Here is a 19880-nt window from a genome sequence, read left to right on the forward strand (position 1 = left end):
GGCAAGCTAATTGTTCGACAATCACTCACTAGGTTCACAGTTAAGCTCCCTGCTTCCTCAACTTTCAAATTGCTCACAGTTCGTACAAATTAAGTATTTTCAACTTAAATCCCCTCATAGCTCACAACGATATTTACAAATCTTAATTTCTACACTACATTGAACATGTAACTCCAGTATGCCAAGGTTTTTGAAAGTAGGTAAATAAATAAATAGTTGCCACATTAAGGCCGTATGTTTCATAGATAGAAATTAAGTAGCTTTCTTGGTTTTGTCGTTAAGATTTCACTGAAGTTTTAAACCTTCCTGTTTCGAGGTTTCTTACTGAGCTTTATAAATCGCTCCCACTTCTGTAAATTATTTGTGACAATACCACTTAAAAGTGGCTTTAGAAATATTTGTAAAAACAGCAGTGGAAGCCCATCATTACAAGTGTCATATTTTATTTCTCTTTGAATTTGTGTTTCATGAGATTGGAATTCATTTCGAAGAAGGTAATGCAGAGCTGCAATAAGAAAATCAGAGACAATTGTCAGACAATGACAAATAGCGACATTTCATTATCAGATGAATGTATTATTTAATACTTCAAAAGTACCGCTCCCCCACATAATGTTTTGAACATTGAAATATTAACCTGGTAATTATCGGTTACTATTCGAGTTTGCCGTGCGATTAGGGCGCGCAGCAGTGAGCTTGGGTTAGAACCCCACTGTCGGCATCCCTGAAGATGGTTTTCCGTGGTTTCCCATTTTCACATCAAGCAAATGCTGGGGCGACGTAAAAAGACTTGGGCACACTTGAAAGTCATTTTCTTCGATTGCTTCAATGGCATCTAATGTAAATTTTGCCAATTGCTTTCCAGTTGGCGATTAAGTGAAATATAATGAAACCAGTGGACTATTCTATGAAAAGTTGGCAAGCCCTTGAATAGAATACACAGTAGTTTGTTAGCCAGTTCGACTTTCACGCTCAATGCATCCCTGTCGAAATTTTCATGCCGAAACATGTCTCAAGTGTCTATGATACTGTAGTAATATTAGAATACTGGTGTCCCATTGCTATCGAAAAGTTCAATATTACAAAAGTCATACATAATATACTAGTTAGTAATTATTATTGCATTTAGTAACACCTGACCGTAATCCATTGAGCGATCTCAACTTGCACAATGTGAAGCCACTCTGCTGCGCTCGGGTGAGATCTGTCGACTATACTTGTGTCCATTCCTATCTGAGAGTTCAATATTACAAAAGCCATACATAATACAGTAGAATGGCGGTACTGATATTCCATTACTATCTTAAAGCGCCATAGTAGAACGTAGCCGACAAATTTCACCCGAGCGCAGCCGAGTGGCTTCACATTGTCAGGCGCTAGACACAAGACCAAGCTCGATAGCTGCAGTCGCTTAAGTGCGGCCAGTATCCAGTATTCGGGAGATAGTAGGTTTGAATCCCACTGTCGGCAGCCCTGAAGATGGTTTTCCGTGGTTTCCCATTTTCACACCAGGCAAATGCTGGGGCTGTGCCTTAATTAAGGCCACGGCCGCTTCCTTCCCACCGGGCGAGTTGGCCGTGCGCGTAGAGGCGCGCGGCTGTGAGCTTGCATCCGGGAGATAGTAGGTTCGAATCCCACTATCGGCAGCCCTGAAGATGGTTTACCGTGGTTTCCCATTTTCACACCAGGCAAATGCTGGGGCTGTACCTTAATTAAGGCCACGGCCGCTTCCTTCCAACTCCTAGGCCTTTTCTATACCATCGTCGCCGTAAGACCTATCTGTGTCGGTGCGACGTAAAGTCCTTAGCAAAAAAAATAGCTTCCTTCCCACTCGTAGCCCTTCCATGTTCCATCGTTAAGGAATGTTAAAAATATTATTTTTGCTATCCCCGCGCTAAATGACCTTAATTGAAAAGGAAATATCGCATATCGCCTTGTTATTTCGAGAATCGAAATCAATCGAAATCGAAAACATTCTTCCGGTTTGCGGGCAGCATGGATATACGGTATTCGTTCTTGTTCTTTCTTTGCTCACCTTGTAACTGTATATTGTTCCCAGCTCTAGTTACGTTTCATCTGGATTACCCTCAATAAAGAGTACTGTTGTTCGTTGATTTAGATAACTGCCTGTGTTTGTTGCATTCTCAGCCGTAGTTTGTACTACTTCTTACGCGGCAATAGACATATCCTAAACCTGTCGACCATGAGGCGAGAATGAAAAGAATTTCAGAATATTTAGTGTGCCTACCATCAAACGCAAAAATTGCCCAAGCAGTTCGTCAGTCCATCAAGCTGGAGTATCATCAAAATCAAGTGTGGAACTGGAAGCAACAGATGTGTCGACGGTCTGTAAAGTTCAAAGTGAATTTCATAGTCTGCGGCCTAGTTGTTGGACTGTAGAAAAAAGAACAATTTTGTAAAGAAAAACGATTGGTTGTAATTTCATGACGGCAAGTTACGTTGCTCAGTGTGCAAAAATGTTGGAAGTTTAGGTGTACAGTACAGAAGAATGTGGGTATGCGACTATCAAAAGAGTGGATAAACTGTGAAATTGTGTCTTATGGAGAAAATCGTAAACAGAAGCTAACATCTCTCAGGAAAAAGACTTTTGACCACAAAGAAAATGCTGGACATAAAAGTGCTAATAAAATAACTGAAGAAGGGAAGAAGGGAAAAAAGGAAAACTTGAGACAGCATGTCTAAAGTCATTAGAGACAGAGAAAAGGAAATTACTTGTAAAGTTTTTCGTACTGCTTAGAAGGTGGCAAAAAAAAAAAAAAAAAAAAAAAAAAACAACAGTCTTTCTACAATTTTGAAACTGAAATTGATTTACAAGAATTGAACGGGACTGATATGGGGAGAATTTTGCATTCAAGTAATGCCTGTATAAATATAGTAAACCACATAGGCAGTGAAATGAGAACAAGATTGGTAAAAAAAGTACTTGATTAAAAGAGCAAGTCTATTCTGATAGTATATGTTCGCACCTACATTAAAGAAATAAAAATGGCAGAACCGGTCAGCCTTTTCATTGAGTTAATTGAGTTAGATGACGTAACAGGAAACTGAATTTACAAAAGCTTGATGTCTTCTATAGGAGCACTAGGGGTCACAGAAGATTTTCTAAAGGAAAATTTAGTTTCACTGACGTGTGATGGTGCCGCAGTAATGTTCGGAGTGCGTGGAGGAGTTTCAAAACTTTTCAAAGACAGATTTCCTGCCATTGTTTTGTGGCATTGTGCTAGGCATAGACTGGAATTATCAGTACACGATGTTGTGAAAGAGGTTTCTGGCATCAATAGATTTAAGAGTTTTATGGACAAATTATAAAATATAAAAACATCTAATCCTTTAAAAAAATTAATTGACAAGGGTAAATAAGCCTTTCATGCCAAGTATATTAATTTATCGTATCAAAATCGAGGAAAGGTTCCTCGAACTCAAATAAATATAAAAGCTAAAAAAGTCAACTTAATAAAGAAATAAATTGATAAAACATCACTTCGTAAAAATCATACAAAATAATATTCTTATAAATAAAATACTAGTATATTCAGCCAAAAAATCAAAGCGAATCCACTTCTTCTATATTCAACATTAAATCCCGAAACCAATTCCGATTCCCCTTCTGCAAAATCGAAGGGAGTTCGGTTAGTTTCAGTGAAACATGACGAAAATCACGCCAAAATGAGAGGGAGGGTTAAAAATATAAATCACACTTATCCTTGGAGACTTATAAATCTTATAAGACAATATTGACTCCAGAGAGATCATCTTTGTCAGTGAAAACCATTACCTCATTACTGTTTATAAGAATTGTTGGACCTCCTTTGACGGTATTCGATGCAACGAAGTATGTGAAAACTTGGTTGTTACAAGGTCGTCATTCAGCCATGGATATAAAAAGCAAGACCGGAAAACGAACTGAGGAGGATGATGACATGTCAAAAATTTGGAAATTGTTTTGAATTCAGTGTAGGTAGGTTTCGATGAAAATTACATGCTTTCTTAAATTTTCGGTAAATCCCACGTCTTCTTCCCTCCTGTGAGTTCCGGCACCTAAAAGCCCTGGTTATAAGATGACGCTCTTGCTGACTGACGCGCTCAGCTGCCGTTGTGAATACATCGCGGTCAGTTGTACAGAATAACACATTTAATAGTGGAATTACTCCCGAACCCTTAAATTATGCTTCTCATTTCTCATGTCACAGAACCATACGATACTTGTCACGCAAGACTATACACTAAAAGGCCGCCCTATTCTCATTCGTTTCAATATCTCATCACTGCAGCCAAGTTGAATAGTGACATATTGAAATCAGGAAACATAACCATCAACAAACTAACCTCAATGTAACTATCAATTATGGAGCTTCCCTTACCGGTACCCTAGTAAATGATTATAAATAATAACTGAAGATATTTCAATCTCACTGTTTTCTGAAATTTGCAGTGCTGATGTGAGATTGAAATCAAAGAACCCATCATGGAAATTAGGAGAAAGGCTTGCTGAATCACATTTTAATCTTGATCAGACTTGGAAAGAAGAATGGTCTTATTCAAACCCTGATCAGCTGGGTTTAATTAACGATCCATGTAAAGTTCCGCCTGGTTTCAATTTACCTAGAAAGGCATGGATATCTTTAAATAGGATTAGGACAAACCACGGAAGATGCAAATTCTGGCTTCACAAGTGGGGAAAAGCTGAAAACTCATGCTGCGATTGTGACAATGTTCCCAGGCCATCCAGCACGTTGTTACGGAGTGCCCAAGAAGAGGATTTGAGGGAACTCTTCAGGATACACACAGTGCCACCTATGAAGTTGTGAACTGGCTGAATACACTGGACATTACATCTGTAACTGTATATAGCTTATTGCAATGTATCCTACTTTGTCATACGAAATAATAAAAATAATAATACTGAAGATATTCATTCATCGTCGTTTGTCAAGCTTAATGAGGAATTAAGGAAATACACACTCAATTTAATGTTACAGTACATATTTCTGCCTTTATTTTGATATACGCGTTCTTCGGTGTTTGCCTGGTTTTCTGCTCCCTTCTTGAAATGTGCTATTGCTTAAAGTGAAACCACGCTGTAATAATACACACAAGCATGTAAGTCAATAAGAATATAGAAAGGCTAAGTTTGCAAACAGGTTAGGTTAAGTTACGTTGTAACGAAATTTCCTTCCGTTTGAACTGAACTGAACTTTAGAGGAGGTAATGTTGCTCTCCTTTTGGGAGGATTTCTTACTTCTTGGCCATCCTGAGCGAATTCTATACGTATTGGACGAAATAAAACGGTAAGTAACAAAATGCTTCGTTCACACCATCTACGTTATTAAATACCGTACATTATTCGAGCATGCCTAGTATTACCCAACAAGATTTACAGTTGTACAACAAAAGCTTTAATCACAAAAGCCTGAATTAAATTCTAAACCTCTCCGCAGTGCTTATATGGAGCTGTTGATGGTGATTCGTCCGTTGGATGGGGACGTAAAGCAGACCCCTTGGTGTAATTCGAGAGGAGTAGGCTATGTGCCGGCACCTCGTCAGGAAGGGAGCCCGGTCATAAAAACTCGCCTCATAGCCGACCTTTCGTCGCCATAAGACCTATCTGTGTCGGTGCGACGTAAAGCCCCTAGCAAAAAAAAAAAATAGCCGACCTCGCAGAGAAACGGGACAAACAAACAGTGTAAACACGCCGTTCTAATGAATACAATTACGTCTAGCAAAGCCTAGTGACAGCCTACTTGTTGCAGCACAGTAACTAGGCGGCGTAATAAGCTGAGAGAGCGTCTCCCAACACGCATAGCCTACAGTAGTAATTGAACGGCGCTAATCTACGTTTATAATGCAAAGACAGGGAGTGTGTCAACACACAAAGATGAGGGAAGTTTGTCCTCAAGGAAGCATTAACCCAGTTCCGCCGGCCATAAAGGGGATTACTTCGTACTATGACACACACAGATGGTCTGGCGTGCCTCTTGCTGTCCGCTACGTGGTAAAGGTGAGTATGTTTTTAAAAATTCCTCAAATTGTTCAGAACTTATTAAAGGGAATGAAGCTAACAGTTGGCTAACTGCAGCACCTGTCGTACAACTCCCCAGGTACTTTCCGCCAATATTCAGACAGGCTTTACATCGCATCTGTCGGAGATGAGTGGTAGCAGAAGAGGCAAATCACATCACAACAAACAATGGTCAATGTAGTTTTATTGTTTATAGGATTGCAGGCCTTCACATTTCGTTTTTTTCTGACTGTGCGATATTAGAACATAATGTAAAGGCAGTCGTTCTTGTCTTATTCTTCAAGCGATCGTTCCTTCACGATTTTTTCCAATTTGTTTTATTATCATCTTCACAATTTTTCCTTGTCGATACTTACCGATGACCATGCGGTTTTACATCTTCAGACAAAAAGCATCGCCAGTTAACACTTTTAAACAGTGTTCCCACGCTCGGCGTTGATATGCACTAAGCAACAAAAGTCTAAATTCATCACTTCTATTATCGCAGCCGCTACGGTATAAGGCATAGATTATCAGAAATTATATTCTCTATAACTTTTGCTGTATAGTACCAATAACATGGAGTTTGAAAATAACATGGAATTTCAAAATTACATTTTAAGCGCTTATACTTTTTTGCCCGATCTGGGAATCCAAAAATAACGGTCGTGCTGAGCAGCGGTCAGGGCTGCAGTGCCATGGGGTTAGGTTACCTTATACTTTATTTCCCTCCCATTAAACCACCATTTCACTCAGCTTGATTAAAATTATTTATAGTCTACACTGTTGTGCCTTACTCCCTGCCTTTACATTCCAATTTTCATTAAATCATGTTCCTATTTTTCGAGATTAGCGTTCATATGGACTTAAAAACAAATATCAAAATTCATGAATACCTCTTATCATAGCCGGTACGGTAAAATTTGTAAAACAAAAATGGTGCCAAATTTAATTCTATGTAACTTTAGTTATGTATTGTATAGAACCACTAATACCCTAGATATTTGATAATTAAATATTAGGTATTCCCCTAAACTACCATTTCACTCAGCGTGAATAAAGTTATTTACAGCGTAGATTGTGGTGGCTCATTCCTCGACTTTACATGGAGATTTTCATCAAAATGTCTTCACTCATTTTCACGTGGTGCGACAACAGAGATGACGGTAAATTAAAAAGTGTGTTTCCTTGTTACTGAGCGACGTGCAGACAACACTCTTGTTCAATGTACATAGATATCATGATCACAGCTTAAAACCTCGAGATTTATTAATGTGGAATCCGATGTACAGAAGCGCAATTCTCTATGTGTAACTATCTCTGTGACCTCGTATAGTTCTATACTTCGTATCATTAAATAATTTTAAACAATCGCGTTCGCCCATTGTCAGCTTGTTCTCCCTCCATGGCCTAGGCCATCCTCTACTCGCCTCGTATGACCCTATCACCGAACAGCTTCATCCATATAGTTATTCCTAACTTACCCTTCTCTTCTCCCTCCTTTCAAAGTCTGTTACTTCCAGTTTATGAATGATATATATCCTGACACATTCGGCGTTCATGCAGATACAGCGAAATCTGCCTAAAAACAAACCGGTGTAAACATAGTTTCGTCCGAGAGCTGACTGACTTCCTTCTGCCAGAAACCGTTGATCGTAACTGCGAGGTCACTGCACACCTTGACCAAGTCATCGGCAATTGTTTATTACATTTTCACCACCCCCTGAGGGTGAGGAACGCAGATGAAGAATACACCCGCGGTATTCCTTGCTTGGGGTAAGAGGCGATTAAAAGGGATGATACTTTTGGAACCATGAGACAATCTGTGATTACTACTATTACACGATGAACAGCATGTGTCGGCTTTACTACTACATGTATCTGGTTGTGCTCCCTCTTAGAGCAATAATCACTACTATCTGAGGAACATGTACCGCTACTGCTTCCAGCTGGGTCTGTCATTAGCATCATCGAGGGAGGAGTAGTACCATTATATGAAGAACCTCATGGGTGTGTGGGTGGTGCCATAATGTGTGGTACACCGTAGGTCTACACTGCCTATCACTAGTATCAATGCGTGAGGAACACCATGAATATACGTGACTTGTGATCAGTATCACTATGTGAGGAACCTCTTGGGTCTGTGTTGTCTGTGAGTGGTACCATTGTGAGGGGCCAGTGACCTGCATTTTGGTCCCTACTTGCACAACCAGTAAGACATTGTGAATCGCATTCACTGATTATTTTGGATTCATGGTCATTCGTTTTAGATCATAGTCAATTGATACATTTTTAACTTTAAATTATCGTTTCCTTACGTTGCACCTCGCCGATGACCCACCTGTTAGGTCCCTTTAAACCACAAACATCATCATCACACTAAGGCCAAATGAATCTTGACTCATACTGAAAGCACTGCTTTTTATCCAACTTGCTCTCTACCATTGACAGCACCCTCGTTTCCAAAATGCCAGTCAACACCTTGCCTGGTATATTGACCAACGAAATACCTCAATAGTTGTCAAAATTCTTCATTTCCTTGCGTACAGATAGGCGTGGCTGCAGCTTTCATCTACTCAGAAGGTACCTGACTAACATCCCATCACGTCTAATTTCATCAATTCCTATTGTACTTTATGACAGTAAACTTTATTCATCTTCTTGACTTCCTTAAGTTCCTCATCACGACGCGCAGGTCGCCTACGGAAGTCAAATCAAAAGACTTGCACCTGGCGAGCCGAACCCGTCCTGGGATCTCCCGGCACTAGAAGCCATAAGCCATTTCATTTCATACCTCCAAGTGTAATTCTAATCTCTCCCTTTTCCTTGAACTCGCTTAATGGGGGTTTAACAGAAATATTTCCTTTTATATTGAGAAAATGTTTCTAATATTCGTTTCATCCGTCCAGTAATTCTCTGAGCGCACGTGATTAGCCCAAACTGCTCATTCAGAATGAACAACATCCCATTTGTGGTCATGTTGAAATACGAAGGCAGTGCTGCAGCAGAGATAGTAAAACAAACGCGAGCGCACACGCGACCGGCCAGCCATGTAATTGGCCCTGGGATATAACGTGCCTGCCGCGCCACTAAAATGTCAGCATATCGCTTTGCAGAGAGCTGGAATACACTCAAATTATACTAATTATGATCCCAATCAGGGGTATCCAATTAAAAATGGAAGGACACATTTGATACGGACAGAATGGTCAGAAAACAAACACACCCTGCTTTTGGTTCACACTACAGCTTCACCGAAACGTTCGGTGGTTTGCCTATACAGCCGGGGTTCAGATGGTTTCATACTTTGTCACGCAGGGCTCTAAATCGAATACAATGCAGTCGAGAAATTTTGTACTCGAAACCATCTTCTCGAGTGGTATATATCTTGAGTGATGATACATTATTTGTGTATATGGGACAAGACTAGAAGAAGCAATAAATTATAACGATAACCAAATGACAAGAATAAAAGGCATTTTGCCGTCGCCTTGGATCGAAAATTAACGGATTGTCTTGTGGTTCGTTAGGATAAGAAATAAAACCACAAATTACGTTCACATCGCACATGCTCAGTGTGAAGACCACAGTGTTGTTGACAACATATTTCCTTTTTAATTCCTACTACGGTAAGGAAATAATTCTATACATCAGCACAGGTCCCAGCTATCACGGATTTCGCCTAACGATTACAATCAAATGGGAAATTATTACCGAAAAGCGACATTATTTCGAAAAAATAAATAAAGGAATAAAAATAAAGGTAAGAAGGAACATGTTCAATTATTTCAAGAATTACTGTTCAACCCTCCTCGTTTCAATGCTTTTGAATTCCCAACTAAACTTATTCGATTGTCAGTTCATTTTGCTATCCGTGAGTGTAGTGCGTCACTGAAATAAGATTCCTATTATGATAAGTTTTTTATCAACATGAGTCAACAAAAGTGGAAACTTAAAATGTACGAGAAAGATAGTAAAATATGTGTTTGCAAGAACAGGAGGAAATGAAATTGAAATCATGAATTGATTTTTTAAAATATTGAAGTAGTTGTCATGTCCCGCAACTGAATTGTACCCAAATTTTGCTAAACGCAGACACATAACGAAAGCACTAACAGTATTCTTGGCGACCGAATACGTTTTGCCAGCACGGATCGCGGAGAAGCAATGCCGTAATCATTTCTTTACAAGGCGACGATATTTTATTTTACCTGAAGACGCCGTCATGTCCCGAAGATGTATGAATCGAACTTTAAAGAATCAAAGTCCTTGACATTTTGATACTGAATACTCTTATTGCTAACGAAAACGCCGGAAGCACATGAATTGGACGATTTTGAGACTGCCGAGAGAAGGCTTTCCCTTCAACTCCTCGTTTCCTCAGAGGAAATAGCCGCTGTCAAAATATTTATTGGAGTCTTCCATCAAGCGATAGCGGCAGACAGCTTCCATTTGCAAACTGTCACCAGAAATAAACACTTGGAGCAAGAAAAAGTCAGCCTCCTTGAGAAAGTCGCAGCCATCTGGAACCCTCGGTGAGTACAACACCATGGCTGAGCGCTCACACTTGTGGTAAACCGCTTGGAGTTATAAAACTTATCGGAAAATTTTAGGTGAAGCAAATGTTTCTGTCACGAAAAGAATGCTGAATGCGAAATATGAGAACCAGATCGACCAATCGATGTAATTAAATAGTCCAATAACTCGTATAGGTCATAGCTTCAGCTACCGCGGAGAGGCATTTACATTGCTTGCGTGTCAATTTATATTTCGGTTTGTACATGCGGATTGTATTCTTGTGTTAATCAGCGTCGTAGTAACTTCAGTGGTGCAGGGTGTTTGCTGATTACCTTAAAGTTTGTTTTCTGATCGTTTATTGTTAGGCCCAACTCCTCGCTTGCTTCGTGACAAGAGACGATGAACGTCATCAAGATGCTGTATTGGAAAGATGATCTGGAAATCTTAATACGGCGACTGATCTGTTTTTCAAGATTGTTTGTTGCGTTGCTTCCAAACTGATTTACTCGTTCAATATTTTGATTATTTAATGAAATGGGGACACCTTCTGTTAAACACCATGAGCTTGGTTTCTGTGGTATTGATGTTTAGAGCATAAGTCGTCCCTATGCCAAAATCACGAACGTGACAGTGTTCCTCCTACCCACAGACTGGTCACGCCTCATACGCAGTTCATCAGAACAAATTTCGTTGAGTTCATTTTTGTATGCTCAAGTGTAAAGGGAAATGAACCGTACTGCATGACACATTTACCCTCTCCTACAGTATGATGTATTTGAGGTTCATTTTCCTTTACACACACCCGTAAAGTGAACTCAACGAAAATTGTTCTGATGGACTGCATATCAGGCGTGACCAGTCAGGATAGGAAAAACATTGTCACATTCGCGGTTTTGGCATAGGAGCGACGATGCCTTGATCCACTGAGCAGTCATTGAAGATCTTCAATGGTGTCGCATATAGGAGCGGTGAAAGTATGCAATCTTGGCGTGCTCCTCTTTTGATACTTATCTCTGAAGTTCTTGTTCGTCCAATCTTCACTGTGGCTCGCTGATTCCAGAAAAGATTTTGTATGATGCGGATACCTTCTGTTGGAGAATCTCAATCACTTTTTCGTGATTGGCTCTGTCGAAAGCCTTCTCATAGTCAATAAAATGTGGAAATGCATCTTTGCGTTGTTCTCGAGACCTCTGAAGGAGAATTTTGACACTTAACAATGTCTCTCGGGTACGGAACCCATTTCTGAACCCCATGTCTATTTCGCACTTTGATCGTATGCGTTCCTCTACAATATGCAGAAATTTCTTCAGCATGTGGCTCATTAGATGTATAAGACAGTAATCAATGCATTTCCTTGGGTGTGACTTCTTTTGTATGGAAATGAATATCAAGCAGTAATTAGTCTTAACCAGCCTCCGTGGCTCAGACGGCAGCGCGTCGGCCTCTCACCGCTGGATACCGTGGTTCAAATCCCGGTGACTCCATGTGAGATTTGTGCTGGACAAAGCGGAGGCGGGACAGGTTTTTCTCCGGGTACTCCGATTTTCCCTGTCATCTCTCATTCCAGCAACACTCTCCATTCTCATTTCATAGCATTTATCACTCATTAATAAATCACCTTGGGATTGGCGACCCCATTGTAATAACAGCCTATATACGTTTTATTCATTATATCCCTGACCCGGTCAATGACTGGAAAACAGGTTGTAGGTTTTTCAATTAGTCTTAACCATATGACGTGAACTTTATTTTTTTAAATTTTTTTTTTTGCTAATGGTTTTACGTCGCACCGACACAGATAGGTCTTATGGCTACGATGGGATAGGAAAGGCCTAGAAGTTGGAAGGAAGCGGCCGTGGCCTTAATTAAGGTATAGCCCCAGCATTTGCCTGGTGTGAAAATGGGAAACCACGAAAAACCATCTTCAGGGCTGCCTGCAGTGGGATTCGAACCCACTATCTCCCGGATGCAAGCTCACAGCCGCGCGCCTCTAACCGCACGGCCAACTCGCCCGGTATTTTAATTTATTAATAACTTTATAAATTATAAACAGCTCACTATAGATAAACAATATCATGATTATCGGAAAATCTAGTTTATAGCGAATTTATAGTTTGAATGCAAAAACTTGTTTAGAAGAGTAAATTGGTTTCAGAACTGACGCTAAATTCAGACGCGCTCTGTGGGCGAAACGAATTTGCCTTTAGATAGCATCACATCCCGCTATTATCATATTAATCTCTTCTGGCAGAGGACGGTTCAATCTCTCCAGCAATGAATGGGGCCCTGGAATCAATGTTGCCATGGCGACAACAGGAGACACAATCTAGATACACGATTCCAGGAGGCCAAGACCAACAGATTGTTCATTCCCTCCACACGTATAAACATGGACATCTTGTACTTTACAGTGCAAGAAGTATTTGACATCTGGCCATGATTATCTACCATTTATAAAATTAACCGTAGGCTCTGACCTTTCCAAAAAGTTTAAGATATGGAATATTCTTTAAATCTGCAAACACAATATCGTCGGGTTCGGAAGGCGATAATAATAATATAACAACTATAGAGGTATACGCCTTTTGGCAATGGCTTATAAGATATTTCAACAATATTAGCGAATATGGTAGAAGCGACTCTTGACAGTAATTTGGGTAAATATCAGAGCGGATTTAGAAAGGGCAGATCTTGCTTAGAAAAGATATTCAACGTGAAGTCCATAATCCGTTACAGAGTAATGAACTCCAAAGACATAGTAGTAACATTTATAGATTTTAAAAAGGCTTTTGACTCTGTTGATAGGGAAACTCTATATACAATAATTCCACAGTTCGGAGTTAAAACCAAATTGGCTAACCTAATCCGTGAAACCCTCACAGACACCATATGCAAACCATTCAGAATAAATACAGGTGTAAGGCAAGGTGATGATGGTTTATCTCCACTCCTATTCAATTGCGTCCTAGAGAAAAAAGTAAGAATTTGAAATCAGAAACTGAAAGAACACAGGCTATCACCAATAACACTGCCAAGAAAGAACAGATGTGTTGAAATAAACTGCCTAGCATTTGCAGGTGATTTTGCCATGTCTTGGAAGATTTACAAGTTGGTTTACAATGCACCGACACAGATAGGTCTTATGGCGACGATGGGAAAGGAAAGGGCTGGGAGTGGGAAGGAAGCGGCCGTAGCCTTAATTAAGGTACATTCCCAGCATTTGCCTGGTGTGAAAATGGGAAACCAGGGAAATCCATCTTCAGGGCTGCCGACAATGGGGTTCGAATCAACTATCTCTCGAATACTGGACACTGGCCGCACTTAATCGACTGCAGCTATCGAGCTCGGTCTTTTAGAAGAAATAGCGAACAAAACAGATTTAAGAATTTCTTAAAAAACAAATTGATGACAAATAAAAAATGATCCAGAACTTCTAATAACAGAAACATAAGTAAGGTAAAGAAATTTAGATATTTGGGGCGGGGGAGGGGAGAATTCAAGAAAATGAGTTGGAGAAGTCCAGTATAGAAGAAAGAATGCACAAGATGCAAAGAGCGTACAGTATAACTAGGAATATCCACAACAAAAAGTGTTTATCTAAAAACCTCAAAATACAACACAGAAGTCAACCCTATACGCAAGTGAATGTCTAGTACTGAATTACAAGCTGAATAAATTAGTGGAACTGGAAAGAAAAATTATACGAAAAATACTCGGGCCGCTAAGAACTACAGAACTCTGGAAATCAAGAAGTAATGATGAAATATACCCGAACATAAGAGATACAATGCGGAAGAGGCGATTGATATTTTGGGTATTTATACAGAATGGATGAGAACTGTTCAACTAAAGATATGTTCAAATATCGTTGGCACAAGGACAATCTAGATTCATGAAGTCAAGAAAGGTTTGGAAAGAAACAGTATAAGGGAAGAAGCAGCAAGAGAGAGAGATTTTTAGAAATAAAGTGTTCAAAATGGAAGGATTCCAATGTCCGTTGGGAAAGAAAACAGGCTCAACATGGTTCGAGGAGAGGAAAAGGTGACATAGTGAGCAGATAGAGGAGTATTGGAGGAGGAAGAAGGAACAACAAAGGATGAAGCATTGAAATTGTCCCTAGAAGACCTTAACAGAGAAGAAGAAATAATAACAATAATAATAATAATAATAATAATAATAATAATAATAATAATAATAATAATAATAATAATAATAATAATGTTCTTTCTGGCATTTACTCCAATTTCTTAGTGCCGGCAAGTCGTATGGATTTGAATTATTTTTACGGACGGATGCCCTTCCTGACGCAACCCTATGTAGAGGAATATATTCGCTCTGTATGTTCCTGTTGTAAAGTAAACTCGTGTCCTCATCCTGAATCCTGTTCTGTGATGTATTTGTATAACGAGATGCATATTGAAACAAACACAAACGCCCAGTTCCCGAGCCAAAGAAATGAACCAAGTTATTTGTTAAGATTAAATGCATTCCTTTCAGTCTCTCGAACACGAAATACAAACTATATGAAATCACTACAATGTATCTGTAAAATGAGGCAGTTAATTATTACATGTTCATCCCCAGATAACATTCACACAATGTGTGTCTGCATATACAAAATTGTTTACGTCGCATAAACTTGTCAATGATCATGAATGGGTGATCCTTTGAACAAGTGTAAAAACATTTCATGATTGCTGAAAATCTGTGCTGAAATTCGAAAATGTTTTATGAACTTATCAGCCTGACTTCCATACGCGTGCTTGCCCAATCAGATACGCATATTATAAAAATGAGTTGGTAGAATGTGAGGACGTTCTTGTGGAACAAAACATTCCATAACATTATTAGCCGTTATGGTTCCCTACTTGAAATTCCACTAAATCGAACGAATTCGTGTAACCATTCTTTTCCAGTTACTGCATCGAGACTTCGGAATACATTCCAAAGTACATTCGGCACTTGATTCTCTCTCATATATTCAAAGCTGCATGCCGAAACTTTTTCCTGGGCGCATATAACTGAGTTGTGTGAATGGGTTTTGTAATTATCTATTATGCACTTCCTTAATTATTATTCCACTTCTTATTGCTATGATTAGTATTATCACTTTTATTGTCTTACCAATTTGTAACCTGATCCTAATTGTTTATACTTTGATCATATTGTTCGCTAATTAATTTGTAAAACTGTAGTAGTTTATACTTCCTGATATCAGTTATAAGAATATTATTATAAATTAATATCACTTGAACATTTGGCGCAGGTATTTAGATAGTATTATACAGGATGATTAATTTAAAAGTTCAAAGCGGAGTGCCGAGGATTAGGCGCGCTGGGAAGCGGAGACAGCGACCGCAGCGCCCGCAATGACAAGCAGGCAGAGTCGGCTCAAAGAAGCGGCATGATTACGCCTATAGAAACTAAACGAAACTGAACTCGCCGGCTACATAGATGCTCTGGACAAATAAGTAAATGAATAAACAAATAAATAAATAAACTAGGAAATTAAACTGAACTCACCAGTAATAAATAAATAAATAAATAAACTAGGAAATTAAACTGAACTCACCAGTATTTACAGACGATGCTGAAAGTGATCTCCTTCAGCTGCAATGCAAGCTTCACATCTTGTAATGACATTTCGAAACACACTGTGTAGTTCATGGACACCGATAGAACGCACAATGTTTCTAATTTCAATTTTTAATTATTCTGCAGTTCAAGGATTATTCCTGTAAACTTTTCCTTTAAGATTTCCCCATAGACAAAAATCACATGTGCTTAAATCAGGCGAACGAGGGGGCCATAATCCTTTACTGATGATCTGATCATCATCGAACATTTCCCGTAACCGTCGCATAGAGCGACGCGCCGTATGGGCCATTGCACTATTCTGCTGGAAATAGCCGTACCTTTTCTCTTCTTCAGTGAGTTCAGCAAAATGTGGTTCCAGAATGTTGTGAATATAACGGTCAGAAGTAATCGTGTCCTGAAAAAATATCGGACCGATAACTCGTCGGGCACTGATAGCGCACCACACACCCACCTTCACATCGTGCAGAGGTTTCGGCTGTAAAATGTGCGGGTTGTCTGTATCCCAGATTCTATTGTTCTGTGAATTGACATATCCACTCAAATGAAACCAGGCTTCGTCGCTCATAAAAGAAAGTTTGGATCAACAATACCGTCGTGGACACTATTCATTAGCCAATTGCAAAATCGTATTTTTGCATTGAAATCTGTAGGCAGTATTTTATGGACTGAATGAGTCCGATAAGATCGTAAACGTAACAATTTTGTTGCATTACCTGCTCAAGAATTTTAATTGTACTAATATAGCAATAGCTGCGAACACAAAACTAATGATACAGGAAGCGTGAGAAAAGTAACTGAAAATATACTGAACTCCGGAAGGCCTTTTATTTGCCTTTAAACTTACACTTCTGCGTGACTAGACATATGGAATTTTTGAGCCTTTGCAATTTATAGAATTTTTACAATGAATTGCTTTGGCAAGACTTGAATCTATCACATAAAGCTGGCAATTTTCAGTAGACAGTAAATATGAAATGTATCTATGAATCATCCCCTGAATCTTGAAACAGGAAGGACTTAATATGGCTACGGTTAGCAGAGAAGGACATTGCACTGCCTTATATGGTTCATGAAATCATTATCATGTAGCATCGTTTACTGGAGGTTGTGGAAAATAAACCAAACCATTGTGGCAACACGAATTAAAATGTCCATTTAACATTTCCGCAGCAAAATTTCGTGCTTATCAGTGCATACAGATTTCATTTAATAACCAATATAAGTTTCATAATAAAGGCCTTTTTGAGATATAGAATAACTTGAGATGGATTTCTTTCTGTTTCTTGTTTATAAGAACCAACATGGCGGAACAACTAATATTCTGGTGAAAACTTGATTTCAAAGAGCCATCTATAGGACTAAAATAGAAAGTTCTGCATAGACAACTTTCACAGAGCCCTCTCTCGGGCTGACATAGAAAGGTCAGCGGCGACAAGTTTCGTAGAGCCATCTACCGGCGAATTAAGTTAACTGCAACAACCTAAGCATCGTATTGTTCGAATAAATTACTATAAAGGACTTAATGCAATAACTAATATTTTTCTAGTTATCCTGAGATGAAAACCTTTCTTTTGATACATAGGTGTTAATATTGCATTTTTCTCACAATGTTGTGTTACACGTTCAAATTATATACAGTACATAGGTTTATCTTATATCAACAGTATTGCGTGCCTGTCCACGGTATCTGTAGAATTAGTACAATCCAGCTTTATTATTGAAAGTGGTTAACACTGTCACAAATGTAAGTCACAAATAAATAAATAAATAAATATTCTGTTAATTAAATGTATTATTTTATAGGTAGGTCATAATGATTCTATACATTTTTGTAATTCATGTTCGACAGACAAGGAGTTTATATTAATTAACCAAACTAGGCAAAACTCTGAAACCTCACGTGGAATCGAACTCATGGCCGAAGTCCGGTATGCTAAACAGTCACCAAAGAACCGGACGGATGGTTATCCGTCATATTTCCACTTATTCATCACCACCACATCCAATACTGAAGAAAGTAAGCATTAATCGAGGAAAGAATTGCAATTCTGATGTAGGCCTACTAGAGGGTAGTAAAATATGTCGATTTCTGTATGCTCGGAATGCAGAGCGATGACCTCATCATTTGAGTGTAGCCGTGTGGTAATTGGAAACCAATGCGGCGTGATATGTGTCTGCTCCCGCATTTAATATCCTCCCCGTCCCTGGATCTGAGGGATCAAAAACGACCCGTCAATATACGTGGTCGTTCAAAGCTGTAAGTCACAGCTTTTGGGTAAAGCTAATGCAGTTCCACTTCACCTATTTATAATACATTTTGTTTGTATTCTACTGCAGAAACATCTGTATTGGAAGCATGTTGGAACTACGCTGTTGTATTGCTAGAACTTGCTGTTTTCCTTTCGTGCCGGGAGTGTCCGAGGACATGTTCGGTCCCCCTGGTGCAGGTCCATAGGCGACCTGCGCGTCTGGATGTTGGATGATAATGAGATAGGGAGATGGTGAAATCCGGTATCGGCACGTAGGCTACTCCTGTCGAATAACACCAAGAGGTCTGCTGAAAGCTTTACGTCCCCATCCGACGGACGAATCGGGATCAACAGCATCACATGCCCTCACTCCATATGAACACTGCAAAGAGGTTTTTGGCACGCAATCTAGTGATTAGAAATTGTATACCACAACCTTTGCTACCCTGCCGGCCAACATTCTGATGGTGACCAACGGGACTCGAACTGGTTAACGATGGTGTCAGACCGTAACGATCATGACCTCCAGGACAAAGTTTCTTCCAAGGCCGCCGTGGACAGGTGTAGTTGGTTTCCATGACAATCAAGTAGAGTTTATGAGAAGTACATTGTAGCCTCCTTTGGTTGTCTGGTTCATTGACACGGCCATCCCTTGCCTCTTCCTGTTGTAAATATCTTATTCTACCGTCGGTATTTTCGTTCCGTGATTTTCTTTCGACCACAGCGGTTAGTTTTGTACTTACGAGTACAGTATATTATCGCTGCCTAGGTTTAAAACTACCATTATTTCGTGGATGTAGTTAATGACCAAGATTATTAACAATTCTTTCTTATCATTACCTCTTAGCTTCCATTTGATGTTTAGATATGTGCAGAATGTTAATATCCGCTACAAAATTAATATAACTTTGTTGGATGTTGCACACAGTAAAAGTACTTTTCTGCAAAATGATTCATAGGGGATTTGTTTCATTAGGTTACATCGTTTATTTTTTAATTGTTTACGAAATTAATAGTTCACATTACAATTATAGCACATAAATACATGATTTCACACGCATGCAGATTCGTGCATGTAAACTGTAAATCAGCAAGTTACTTCTTTAATGTTAGCATGCATTAATGCAATAATCTGTCTGGTGGGAGGGAGAATAGCAGCTATAACTTTGAAATGTCAGAACGCGGTCCAGTAGTACCAAAATCTCATTTTCACGCATTGCTGCACAAAGGAAATATTTCCCGGCAGCGACGATTTGTTAAAATCAGCTATTGCGTTCTAAAGTTCAAGTGTCTTAATTACGGTTTGGCAGCGTGGACGGGGAATGAATATGCTGAACGATACAGTAGCGTTGTACGTGATTTCTATGCCATATAAAGCAGAACATCGCGGAACACAAACTCATCTTTATTTGCGTGAATTCAGTCGCAGAATCTCTGCTTCTGACAGAACTTCACCTATGGTTCAGCCAAGGTTTCTGCTTGTGATCGTACTTTTT

At 39.3% G+C, this 19880-nt stretch overlaps 1 protein-coding gene across 7 annotated transcripts in view; it reads right to left on the reverse strand.

Moving 5' to 3' along the window:
* LOC136886302 (calmodulin) overlaps window positions 1-19880 on the reverse strand; it is a 156916-nt gene that overhangs the window by 42825 nt on the left and 94211 nt on the right. The gene's annotated exons all lie outside the window — the stretch shown is intronic.

The sequence above is a fragment of the Anabrus simplex genome, chromosome X, assembly GCF_040414725.1.
Source record: "Anabrus simplex isolate iqAnaSimp1 chromosome X, ASM4041472v1, whole genome shotgun sequence".
Taxonomy (NCBI): Eukaryota; Metazoa; Arthropoda; class Insecta; order Orthoptera; family Tettigoniidae; genus Anabrus; species Anabrus simplex.